We start from the raw sequence: 12,822 nt of genomic DNA, 5'->3' as shown, positions 1-12,822 counted from the left end.
CATTCCTGCAAACAAAATCCTGCACTTGGCTTTCCGCGTTGTTGGCATCAGTTTTTCCCGTTAGAGTGGTGGCACTTCACTGAGAGACTGAGGCAGTAAGTGAGAGAAGTAGGGAAGCAGAGGTCATGGTCTTTGGAAGCGGGGTAGTCAAAGCCTTTTTTAATGAAAAGGGAGAAGCCTTGTAATGGAGCTTTGCTGTTACAGCATACAGTACAAAATTTGGAGAGTGTTGGGTGGAAAAGTTAGCTCCCACGTCGTAATTATGCAACCTTCTGCAGTTTTAGGGAGGTTTAAAAATACCTTGTGTGTCAGTTAGTTGGTGTAAAAGACTTACTGTAATCTCGGAACTTCTTGGGTTTTAACTGTCCTGTACATCTCTTCAAAAAGGAGTTGTTTAATGCCCAAGTATGCATTCAAATACCTTGTAAGTTTACCTGTGAAATAGGTAAATGTGATATTCCGAGATGAGGTCATGCTAGCAAAGTAGCACATGCCATCCATCCCCTGTCTGGGTTGGCTGAGCAGAGTGGTCCTTCAATGAACCGTGAAAATTCAGTGCTTTAACTCTGAAAAATACAGAGATTCTTTTCTCGAGTGAATTCCGCTGAATGTCAAATGGAGTCGGTAATGGTGGGGTGGGAAGGAGAACAGTACACTGGATAAGTGCCCTTTATTCGTAAGAGAATATGGGAGTGGTGGCAAGTGGTCGATTCAGCTTTTCTTCAGATTTTCCGATTGTACAATAACCCTGGCATAATGAGTGCAAAAGTATTATTTGTTAAAGGAATTGACAGAAGTAGGTTAGATGCATTGGGGTTAGAAAGTAGCTTAAAATACTTTTTTTCAGATGATGATTGTGGTCTTTTGTGTTTCTCTGCCGTGCTGTTGAGGATGGAAGTCAGGAGGTGATGCTGGGAGGGATGTTGCTTCCTTTATTTCCAGTCCCACCCCGCCATTAAATGGGGATGCACACACGTGTTTTAAATTGGGACAGCTGTGTGCCTCCTTTTCTAACAGGATGTGTTCTAAAGAAAACACAATCAGGAAACACGGCAAAGTCTTACACACAGCTAAGCCTGTTTGCATGTAGTTTTAATGCATTAAATGATTAATTATACATGCTAAATGAGGATGTTCCAACTCTGTTTTATTTCAGTGTCTCAACTTGACTGCTAACGTAGCTCATACATTTTAGACTTCCTTGTACAAAACTACCAGATAGAAGGGTATTTCTGTGAGCATACATAGGATTAAATTAATGCAAATTTCTTATGCAAGTTCATATGCTAACAAGTATGCCTCTGTACTTCAAAAGTGCAGCGTTTTTTGAAATCTTTATCTCTTTGAGGGGATCTGTGATCAACTTCTAAAACACCTGTGAAAAGAAACACCTTGTAAAAGAAAGGTTGCAGCATCTAACGTACCAGACCAGCCAAAAACAGCTAAGAAAATATTACTGACATGTAATCATACCGATTTTATGTAACTGTCTTGGCAAGTTATCTCTGCTTCCTTATTTTATACACACACAACCTGAAGATGAAAGGGAGGGAAGGAGAGACACTTAAAAAGAATACACACCAAATTACACTGGAAAGTGGAGCGGTTTTTTTGGCCCCAAAGTTAAGTGTTTTGCTTAGGAGAAATACCTTTTTAATAAATGATCCTCCAGGATCATACCCTAAGGAAAGCTTTAAAACAGTGATTTCCTGTTTGCCTAGGACTTCGTTGATTTAAGCGGGCTGGCTTGTCCCAATGGATAGAGAACCACTAGCATCTCTGTCCCTGTAATTTCCTGCAAACTGTCTCAGTAGGATTTGGTGATACTGGTCTTGTACTGATGTGAAATGGCATAAACCTAGGTGGGATTTATTGCATTGCTTCTAGAAGGAATTCTTTCACCTAATCCCCCTGGAGTGGGGAGAGAAGAAGGGACTGAAGTGATGACTTTGTTTTTGGTTGGGTTTGTTTTTTTTTTTTTTATTTCTGAGGGGAGAGAGTTTTAAGACTGGAAGATGACTGTACTGAAACTTAATGTTAGAAATTCCAAATAAGACAATATAGCAGATAGTTTTGGGGATTGCCGTAGGCTGGCAATTTCTCCTGTTGTGGAATCTGGAAAACACAGATTAAAAAAATTATTGCTAGGAGAACTGCAGAGAATCAGAATTTTCTGCTATGACAAAACAGTTTTCTTTATAAAAAGCAATCCACAAATATTCTGTAAATGAAATATCTGGTCTTTTAAAAACCCTCAAAACCAAAATGGGACACTAAGAAGGTAAAAGTGCTTCCTGTACATTGCCTTGGTTTGTTTCAGAATGTGGTTAGTGCATGTTTATTCTGGTGTCTCCTCTCATTTTCTTCCTCAAGAGCGTGAATGTGGTTGATTTCTTCAGTGTCTTGACTGTAAGCATTAAACAGATAACACCACTGCTAAAACAAAATCCCTTACAGCTTTAAGGGGCTCGTCCTACTCCCTGTAACATCAATTTAAGCCAAACTGGGCATTAGTGATTGGTCAGGCATGTCAATTTTTCTATCTGTTGAACCCTGTCTTAACAAAATATAATGTCCTCAAAGTTTGAAATACCTAATCTCTATTTAAAAGGATATGGTTAAATAGCTTTCTGTTGAGATACTGTGTGACTGAGTTATGGAACTGTGTAAGAATCCATAGTGCAATTACAGTCATGATATTGTCGCTGGGAGACCGATTAGGTCAGACTTCCTAAACTATTCCTAAAACCTCAAGAGTGGCTGTGATCCAGAAGACTTCTTGCAAACAAGTTATAATATTTCTTATTGCTCCGTAAAAATAATTGTTGTCCCAGTGGCCTTGTCTTCCCTATAATTTGCATGTAGAAGGAAAAACAGACTAATACAACAATCTCATTTAAAGCTGCAAAACTGCTTATTTGTTTTAGATCAAAAATAAGCATGGAATTCTATTCAGTGCTGTGTTCTGGAGCTTCTGCATGGCAAGGAGCATGAGTAACATGATCCTGGTCTTGAAGACTGGTTCAGTACAATGGATGTTTGAGGCTTTTTTGTTTTAGTGCCTGAAAGGTGATGTTTCTGATTCTGACACTTGGCCACCATTAAATTCTCTGCCCCCTGATGTGACATAGGGCTTCTGCACCTGCTGGTGTCATCAAATATATCATTTTTTCAGTAGATGACTGCCTATAGGCAGAATACTAAGAAATGCCAGATGTAATTAGGGGTGTTAATTTTGCATCTGGTTGTCATGTATTACTTGGGAAGAGATCCTTTTGGCTCACATGGCCTTTTGGAAAGCTGTGAAGAAAAATGAATCTAGCTTGGTCTTGAAGTACGTTTTAAGGGATGTTGTTCTGTCCGGTAAAGAAAAGGGTGGGAAGATCCAGTGTCAGGATCAGTTGCGCTGCTCTGAGTAACTGTGTTTGCTTGCCTTCTTTAAAAAAAGTACATCTTTTAGTTGGGGTCATACTGAGACTTCCAGCTAGATAGATGGAAACACGGCTTCAGGTGCTTCGTTTAGAAGGTGGCAGAGGCCTGGCAATGCAAGCTTTGCGGAATGTGAAATGTATTGAATTGCTGGGTTCTTGTTGTGCTACTTGGTGAATAACTCAGTTCAGCTATTTAATACGTTGATAAACTTGATTTAAGGTGACTAAGTGCTGTTATGGAGGGGAAGCGTGCCAGAGACACTCTTTTTATTATTAACTGAGTGTGGGAGAACAGTCGTGCCCTAAAAAGCTGCTTTTGCAGCACTGACATAGTTCTGACATCTAATATCTTCAACATGAAAGGAATTAATTCACATTAATGTGAATGGATGTCTTTTTGCAGGTGTGATTGGACAGGGGAGGTCTCTGTGAACTTGTCTGAAACCAAAAGGAAAAACAGCCTCTGCCTAGGGCTTCTATAATCTTGATGGGTTTTTTTTTCCTTCATAACATGACTTGGATGAACATTCTTTTACCTTGTAATCGTTTATGTGTTGGCATCTCCTGCAGAGAGAAGTAATACCTAAAACTTGCCTCTTTGGGAAACTCTCACATTTCAGCTACATAGCAGTTTAAACCCAGGCTTGGTCCATGTGGGTCCCAAGGTAAGGACATTTCTAGTCCTGTTCTGCAGGAAAGTTTAAAATGGTTGCGGTGCCTTTGGCTGGCTCCACCTGTTCATGCGCATAGCTGTTTGCTTATCTCCTGTTGGAATGGGGTCTTTCTGAGGTAGGCAGCTTTCAGGGGGGCTCTCAGGGCTCCTGCACAGGAGGAGCCGAGCAGATAATGCTGGAATGCTGGTGCAGCTGAGCTTTGGTATGTGACAGCTGTTAAGTACAATGGTTTTTGCAACTTTTAAATTCTGTTGTACTCCTGGCTAGCATCCATAACTTAAGTATGTGTTAAGTACCAACACGGGAGATTTTAATGTGATGTGCATAGCAGTTACTATATATACTAAATATGTAGTACCTAATTTGGTACATCTAGGAGCTGAATTTCTTCACTGCTGCAGCACAGAATGCGGCATTCTTTTTTCTTTTCTCTTCACTTAATGTGTTTTGATACTGTCCTTCTTGCATTTTTCTACCAATTATTCTCCCCCGTCTTTTTTTTTTAACTGTACATAAACAGCCTCTTTATGATGGAATTGCTGATATACCTAAGAGCCCTTCTGTAATTAAAGCATCCATCTGTTCTGTTAGGACACTGACAGACTGCTATGCATCTAAAGCACTACATAGTTCTTTGGGAGGTACTGCTTAATAGAACAAAAAAAAAAAGGATTCATTCGAACCAGTGTTAGCAACTGGTGTGTGCTTCTTAACTATCAAAACCTGCTTTGATAGTTAAAACAATCTCTTTATAAAACAATACAAAGAGATACTCATTTCTTGTTTAAGTGATCCTGTGGAAAAGAGGCAAGTCTAAGACAACCTGCCTGAGCAGGTCAGTTTGAAAACATATATGCATATAGAATTCCACAGAATAGAAGTTTAGAGATGGAAATCCTGGAGACTGCTACTTGTAATACTTAGCTTTTTGTTTTGGAGGAAACCTGTACCTCATATGCTTACCTCTTTATTTCCCTCTGCGTTAAGGGGTGATCATTTTGAATAACTATTTAAGCTATTAGTACATTAATTTAGGGGGGAAAAAAGCAAAAGAAATCAAAACCTGACCTTCTATTCGCCTTGGACAGAAGCAAAGGTAGTTTGACTTAGTCTTCAGTGTTTCATTATTTCACTTCTTGAGGAATGGGGCACACTGGCATTTCAGATCAGATCAAAGTGCTCGTGGTCTTGTTTTCAGCTTCCCTTGAGTCAGTTTCATTGCTCTATTTTAGAACTTTTGCTCAAATGAGGATTTGCACTCTGGGAAGCCATTTGTCTGGAGTAGCTCTGTAATACCTATATTCTTTAACCCAGAGAACTGAAAGATACAGTTACCTTTGAGGGTATTTTGGTAAAATATTTGGTGTGTGTGTATTCAAATGGAATGGATTTTGATGCTTGAAGTCAGAAAAGGGTGGGGCAGAGTGTACCAAAATATCTTCAGGTTTGTAAACTTCACTGTCTTGACCATGTGATTCTGTCTTAGTTTTTCCTTCTCTGAGATGTTTTAAGAGAAATGCAACCAACCTTCATAAACAACTAAAACATTTTAAACTCACTGAAAAATGAATGTGTCTTAACTTTTTCTGTATTTGCCTCTAAGACAGGAATTCTGGAAGACCAAGCCCTTCAAAGGATATTTAAGAAACATCACACGAGGACAATGGTCTTTATTTAAAAAAACCCCAATGATATCTTGCTTAAGAAAATCATCTGAGAGATTGGAAACCTGTTAAAATTACAACTACATGGTACTGTCAGAGTTATGTATAGATTTGAGGTAGTTAAGCTCTACAGATTTTATGGCAGAAAATTTCTGTGAAAATCCTAGACTTTTCAGTTTTGTGCTTCATTCCAAAGTGCCATGTTTTATTCTTTGTGTAACTTTTGTCCTTAAATAGCTGTTCTGGACAGTTGAATTAGCTGTAGTGTTGCCTTTTTTGTGAGTGTAATCTGTACATTTTTCACTAGAAAATAACCTGTATTCGTTGTAGATTAGTTATTTTTTCAATTTGGCTGGCATTTATCCACTGTGGTATCTTAACATAGATACCGCTTTCTAAAAATAACTCGTGGCAAATTCTAACTGAACATTTTCCCACCGATTGCTGGTATAGACTGAAGTCACCTTAGGTATCTGAGAATTTTAAACTTAAGTATTATTTATGATATATTTTATTTAACCCTTAGTTTACTTTTTGTCACGTGTGGCATGCGATAAACTGTTACATGTAAAGAAAAGACATCGCTTGCTGTTTGGAATGCAGCAGCTGTTGTACAGTCACGGAGGGACGTATGTGGGTTTTAAGCGAATAAAAATACTGTGCTCTGCTGAAGTTCCATTCAGGATTTCAGGTAGGCAAAACTAATAGTAGAACTAGTTTTGTGTGATGTCTGTGCTGGCATAGCTGCTGTGGTGTTTGGTTTTTTTTAAAAAGGCACTGTCAGTAATCGCCCTTTGGGGTCTCGTCTGTTACTCACCATGTCACTACCCTTTGCACTCCCTGCCACTGTCATGTAAAATCATTTAGTTACATAAGTGGATAGTCCAGGTTCTTTATGCCAGTTGCCCCAGCCAGAATTCCTTTTGCTTCCCTGGTTAGCTAGCTAGCTAGTCCTGACCTTCAGGGTCTGATGGCTGAGACTTTCTGCTCCCATGGTTGTGGTTAAATATGTGAAAGAATGGGAATGGTACATAATCTCTTGGGGGTTTTGTACCCCCTTCCTGCTTCATCCCCCCATTATTATAGGGGCAAAAGTTGTTCTTTGGAGGACATGGCATTTAAAAATGACAACTGTAAAATCAGGAAGAAAGACCTCCTGGAGTGAAGGCATTTAATTTCACAACATAGCATACTATTCTTTGAAGCTTTTTCTGTTGATAGGGAAGTAAAATTTCTTCCAGCTGGCTTTGACTTATTTGGAGGGATACTGAAGATACTCGTTGCTCAACTAACTGTGTATTCCTTGATTTGACAGCTAAGAATAGCTATTTACATATTGATGCAAAATACTGAGTTTCAGGGGATTTTTCTCTCCAGTTTTATCTAGTTCTTGGTAGGAGGAAAATGAAAATTGTGTAAGTGGGCAAGATTTTTGGAGTTTAACTCAACGTGTTTTTGTGGGCCAGAGGTAAATTTGTTCCTCTGCGGGGTATTAATTGTTCATGGTCTTGTGCAGTGGCAAGGGAAATCTTCAGCATTACTAGGCTCTGGATTGTAATAATATTTCTCAAACCCCCATAATAGCCACTTGAACCAGCTCCTCTCATCTGCAAGCACTCCAAATGCCATGCCAACTTATTTAAATAAAGACAAAACAATGGGCCTTGGTCCAAGGGGTAACGAGGAGCTGGAATGCCTTTGAAGTTCAGGACCCTGGGCTGTAGGTGCAATTTACATAAACCTCATTATGTAATCTGAATGCAGTTTCTCTTCCTGTTTGTTCGATTTATGAAGCTTTGTGTCCAAAGAGAAAGAGATAGTAAGACCTGTAATTAAGATAAGGAGCAGGCCACTCCTTTTCTGAATGTGTGCTCTGGGGAGGAGAGAATTGTAGATGCAGCATTAAGAGTAGAACAAAACCTGTGATTCAGGCACCTTCAGTTGATGAGAATAATACTGACTCTTTTCCTTTGAAAAAGCTGCATGGTTCTTTAAACAATAACTATGCCTTGTTCAAGCTATTATTCGCTCTCATATAAATGGTACAGAAAAGCTTGAAAGTTCCTACCAGCAATAATTTTGCTTTTATGTGTGCCATGGAGGAGCTCTATCTAAGGAGCTCTCATCAGTTTTAATGCTGCCTTGGAAGTTGTAAGTATCTAAGTGGACAATGAGTTTTGTGATCAGAATGTGTACAGAGGTGTTTTGTTGTTCTCATTCAAGCACTTGCTTTGTCTTACTGTCAGATCCTTGCTAACCTTTTTCTTACAGCAGATAGTAAGTAGGAGCACTGCATTTATGCTTAGTCCTACAAGCAGCAGAGCTAACTATGTGTGCAATCTGCTTGCTTATTGGATGATTGGTCAGATGAACCAGTGACTCCTTACCATGAGTTATTTTATGATGATTGACTCAGATTCATAGAATTGTTAAGGTTGTAAAAGACTTCCAAGGTCATTGAATCCAACCTTTGATTGAATACCTCCATGCCAACTAAACACTAAGTGCCATGTCCTGTTGTTTCTTGAATGCTTCCAGGGATGGTGACTTCACCACCTTCGGGGGCAGGCTATTCCAATGCCTCACCACCCTTTCAGTGAAGAAATTCTTCCTGATGTCCAGCTTGAATCTCATGTGGTGCAGCTTGAGGCCATTTCCTCTTGTCCTGTCACTTGCTGCCTGGGAAAAGAGACCACCCCCACCTGGCTACAGCCTCCTTTTAGGCAGCCATAGAGAGTGATAAGGTCCTCCGCTCCCCAACCTCCTTTTTTCCAGGCTAAACACTCGCAGCTCCCTCAGCTGCTCCTCATCAGACTCGTGCTCCAGCCCTTCATCAGCTCTGTTGCCCTTCTCCAGACTCGCTTCAGCACCTCAGTGTTCCTCTTGTAGTGAGGGGATCAGAACTGAACACAGGATTCCAGGTGCAGTCTCACAAATGCTGAGGACAGGAGGACAATCACTGCCCTGCTCCTGCTGGCCACACTATTGCTGATCCAGGCCAGGATGCCACTGGCCTTTTTGGCCACCTGGGCACACTCTGGCTCCTGTTCAGCTGCTGTCAGCCAGCACCTGCAGGTCCTTTTCCACCTGGCAGCTTTCCAGCCACTCTGCCCACAGCCTGTAGCTCCGCATGGGGTTGTTGTGACTGAAGTGCAGGACTAGTAAGTGATGGAGGAGGGGTATTTTTCCTTCGTCTGTGTTCTACTTAGTGGGACAGAGGGACCTCTAGGGGACATCAGTGAGCAATCATTTTATTTATGAAACTTACTAGGTTGTCTCAGACAGTTACTGCATGTCACCATTGACTTTCCACATCTACATCTATTTGCTTTCATGCTATAAAGTTTGTCTGTTGAAATAAAAAAGTTAATGACAAAGTGTTAAGAATGAAGTGGTGGAACATCTGGAAGACGACTAGCATGTCTAATGAACTGAAGTTAACAGTCTAGGAGCTCTTGGTTTCTTCTGGTACCAGTATTTTTTGGCCACAAACACTAAAGCATGATACTTTGCAGGTTGCAAACAGGATGTGTCTCAAAGAGAAGTTAATCACATATGTCTGGGAAATGCAATTTAACATTTTAGAAACACCAACAGGACTTTGTGTAATATGTAATTATACAAAATTATTCCTGAGTTGAGGACTTCCAATGTACTGTCTTGGTAAAAGCATGCAGCTCATAGTATGGTTGTGTAGATTAAAAATTTGTTATTTAGAAGTAGACCTGAGTTTATATCCTTTCAGAGCAAGCAGTTAGCCTGTGTGTCTTGGGTGTCCTAGCTAATAAAAGAAAGGACTGACTGAAAATATTTGAAATGTCCAAGCTCTGGGAAGTTGCTGGGGATGTGTCTTATATCTTTTTTTCTTTTTTGTTTTGTTTTTGTTTTTTAGGGGGAGTAGGTGGGTTGGTTTGGTGGCATGAAAAACATGTCCCTTGTCTGTATCAATTAAATTAGAACCTATAGTCTGTATATTCCCTGTGAATAAACAGAAGATTAATGCGATACATTTCAGGCTGTTAGATAATGAAAGTGTTTCCATTTCATGACTTCCAGAACAATGGTATCATCTGTATAAGCATATTCATCCCTGCTAAGATTAGACTATAGCTCTGAGGACTGCTTGGTGTGTGTCTCTTTAATCTCCTTAATCAAATGATAACTTTAATTCCTGCTAATATGAGAAGAGTACGTTAAATTATTTTACTTATTTTGCTTTGCAGGTTAAATATTGGATGCGTCTCTTGTAAGAAAAATGCTTCAGAATGTTTCTTTTCTAAATCTTTGTGATAAAAGACCCTAGTTTATTTTGCAACTTGCAGCTTCTTGTAATTGAAACCTAGAATGAAAATATATAGATCAGTACCACTAGATACTGTAGTACAGAGATTAAGACACCTTGTAGCCTCCTATGGACTAGGTCATATTCTTCTGTGAGTGTCTGAGTAAATGTTTCTCTGGACAAAACAGTCTGCTAGAGCCTGAGGTATATATGATGTTTAATCTGCAACACTGGGTGGGATGTGATCCTTTGTGCAGTGCTCCACGGGAGTGTGAGCAGTTTCAGCACCTCTTGCTGCTTCAGTTCTGTGTTAATAGGAGATGTATTTTGAGTTCCTGAGAAATAACTGATACTACTTAGTTACACTGTGGAAATGGGGAATGCAGATTTGTCACCTTAGTTGTGAACAGCACTGTCTTGAGAGTGTCAGCAGATTGCCAAGCAGAAATCAACTGTAGATTCTTTCAGCCTAGAACAGGCAGCTAGATACTTCCCACCCCTTTTGCCTTCTTGTTTTTCCTTCTTTTTTCCTACTTTTCTTTTTTTTGCGGTGCTTTTATTTTTCTTCTTTTTCTGTTTTTCCTTTTGTCTTTTTCCCTTCCCCCCTTTTCTTCGTTTTTCCTCTTTTTTCCCCCCTTTCCTACTCCTTTTTCTGCTGGAAGTTTTTTGGACATTCTTGGCTGCATTTGCCAGCTCAGCCATTTTGTACAACTTGAGTCTTCTTATTCAAGATTTTGAAGGGTTTCTTTTCAATACGCATGTATCAGCAGGCCTCTTTGTGTGTTCCTCATTCTCCTGTGCCTGTATCTGTAAAGCTGTGTATCAAACAGTACCCCTGCATTATTTGTGGAAAAGAGCATTTGTTCTAGCATGGATAACACAGGGCTGCAAGAATAAGTAAGTAAAATTCTCTCCAGAGAGTCACAGCACATGGCTGTAACAAATCCAACAAGTTGCTGTCTGTATATGTCAACAATGTAGCATCAGGCAATGGTGTAGTCAAAAGAGATAAAAAGAATAGAGCCTTAAAGCAGTTTAAGGTGTACTATATCTTTATATTACAGGAATAAGCATTTGAAAAGTTTTTAGGTTTTTTTTTTTTTTGTTTAAATAAAAAATGCTGTCTCACATGTATGCGCTTCATCCAGGAAAGCATCTCCAGCAAATGTAGGATTTTAAAAGGCAAGGGTTGTGGCCCGAACTGTCTATTAGAAGAATTTGTAAACTGGTTATGAAATAAAGGAAAAAAAAGGCTGATTTTGCATAGTAAGAATTATGGCTGATGGTAGAAGAGTTCATGCTGTTATAGCCTTTGAACCTAGGATTGGATATACTGATTCTTTGGCATTAGACTGACTTGTAAACAGTGGTATTACATGCAACATATCCTTAAAGCTTCTGCTTTTTAGGAATGTGCGCAGCAGACACGGAGGAGATTCAGCATTTGGCACTGCTCTCATGTTTGCTGTCACCAGCTAAGCTAGGCATGATCAACTAGACAAGTTAAATAAAACATGGAGTTAGCAATCATTGTCCTTTCTGTATTGTGAAGGAAAGTGCTGCTGGGGAGTAGGGAGTATTGTACAGGGAAAGTCTAGTCTCCTCTTGTAGCCCCAAAAAAGGTAGGATTCCTGGTAGGCAGGTCCTGGGAACTCAGTGTTCCAATTTCTGTCCAGAAGAGAACTGCATACCAACCACAGGAAGTTTAATGGGGCAAGTGCCGATTCTGCGCCTGGAATGTGGGAACCCGGGAATGCGAGGTTGGAGAGAAGCCTCGAAGAGATCTGGGGATCCTGGTCAATGGCAAGTAGAGTATGAGTCAGCAGTGTGCCTTTGCAGCCAAAAGGGCTTAACAATGTCCTGAGGTGCATCGGGCACAGCATCACCAGGCAGCTGAGGAAGAGGATTGTCCTGCTCTGCTCTGCACTGGTGCAGCCTCACCTTGAATACTGTGTGCAGTTTTGCATACTGCGATATAAGAAAGATTTCAAGCCATTGGAAGGAGTCCAAAGGAGGGCTGCAAAGATGGTGGAGGATCTAGAGGGGAAGTGTTAAGAGGAGCGGCTGAGGTCACTTGGTTAGCTCAGCCTGGAGGAGACTGAGGGGGAGACCTCATTGCAGCCTGCAGCTTCCTCCCGACCTGGGGGAATGGCATGAAGCTGTGTCAGGGGAAATTTAGGCTGGATGTCAGGAAACCACCAGAATCTGGCTGAACACTGGAATGGGCTCCCCAGGGAAGTGGTCGCGGCACCAGGCCTGCCAGAGTTCAGGAAGTGTTTGGACAACATTTTCAGATACACGATGTGATTCTCGGGGCTGTTGTGTGCCAGGTCAAGAGTTGGAATTCAGTGATCCTTGTAGGTCACTTCCAACTCAGGATATTCTATGATTCTATGTGTCCTTGTCACTGGTGAACTCAAGAACAACTGTAATTTTTATAGAGGTGAACTGTTCTTGCATCTATGTTTTCTTTGTTCTGTGAGGTTCTTAACCCTGTTGCACTTGGAGTTGGGGAATTGCCTTTCCAGATGTGGTATTGTTAGTTCAGGTTTGTTCTGTTGCTGTGCACATTGGCAATCCTTAATTAGAGGTGGTATTTAATCTTGCTCTTCAGTAGGTTCTTTGGCCATTATGCCTTGGCGCTATGGATTTGAGGTTGTACCGGTATTTTTCTTCACATTTTTTTTGCATTTTTCACATTCAGGTTTTACTTTAGCTCATATCCGCTAATTTTCATGTACAGCATGTTCTCAGTTGAAAGTCCTTTGGGC

This window comes from Corvus brachyrhynchos, unplaced genomic scaffold (assembly GCF_000691975.1).
Source record: "Corvus brachyrhynchos isolate BGI_N302 unplaced genomic scaffold, ASM69197v1 scaffold237, whole genome shotgun sequence".
NCBI classification, from domain to species: Eukaryota; Metazoa; Chordata; class Aves; order Passeriformes; family Corvidae; genus Corvus; species Corvus brachyrhynchos.
This window is presented reverse-complemented; position numbering follows the sequence as displayed.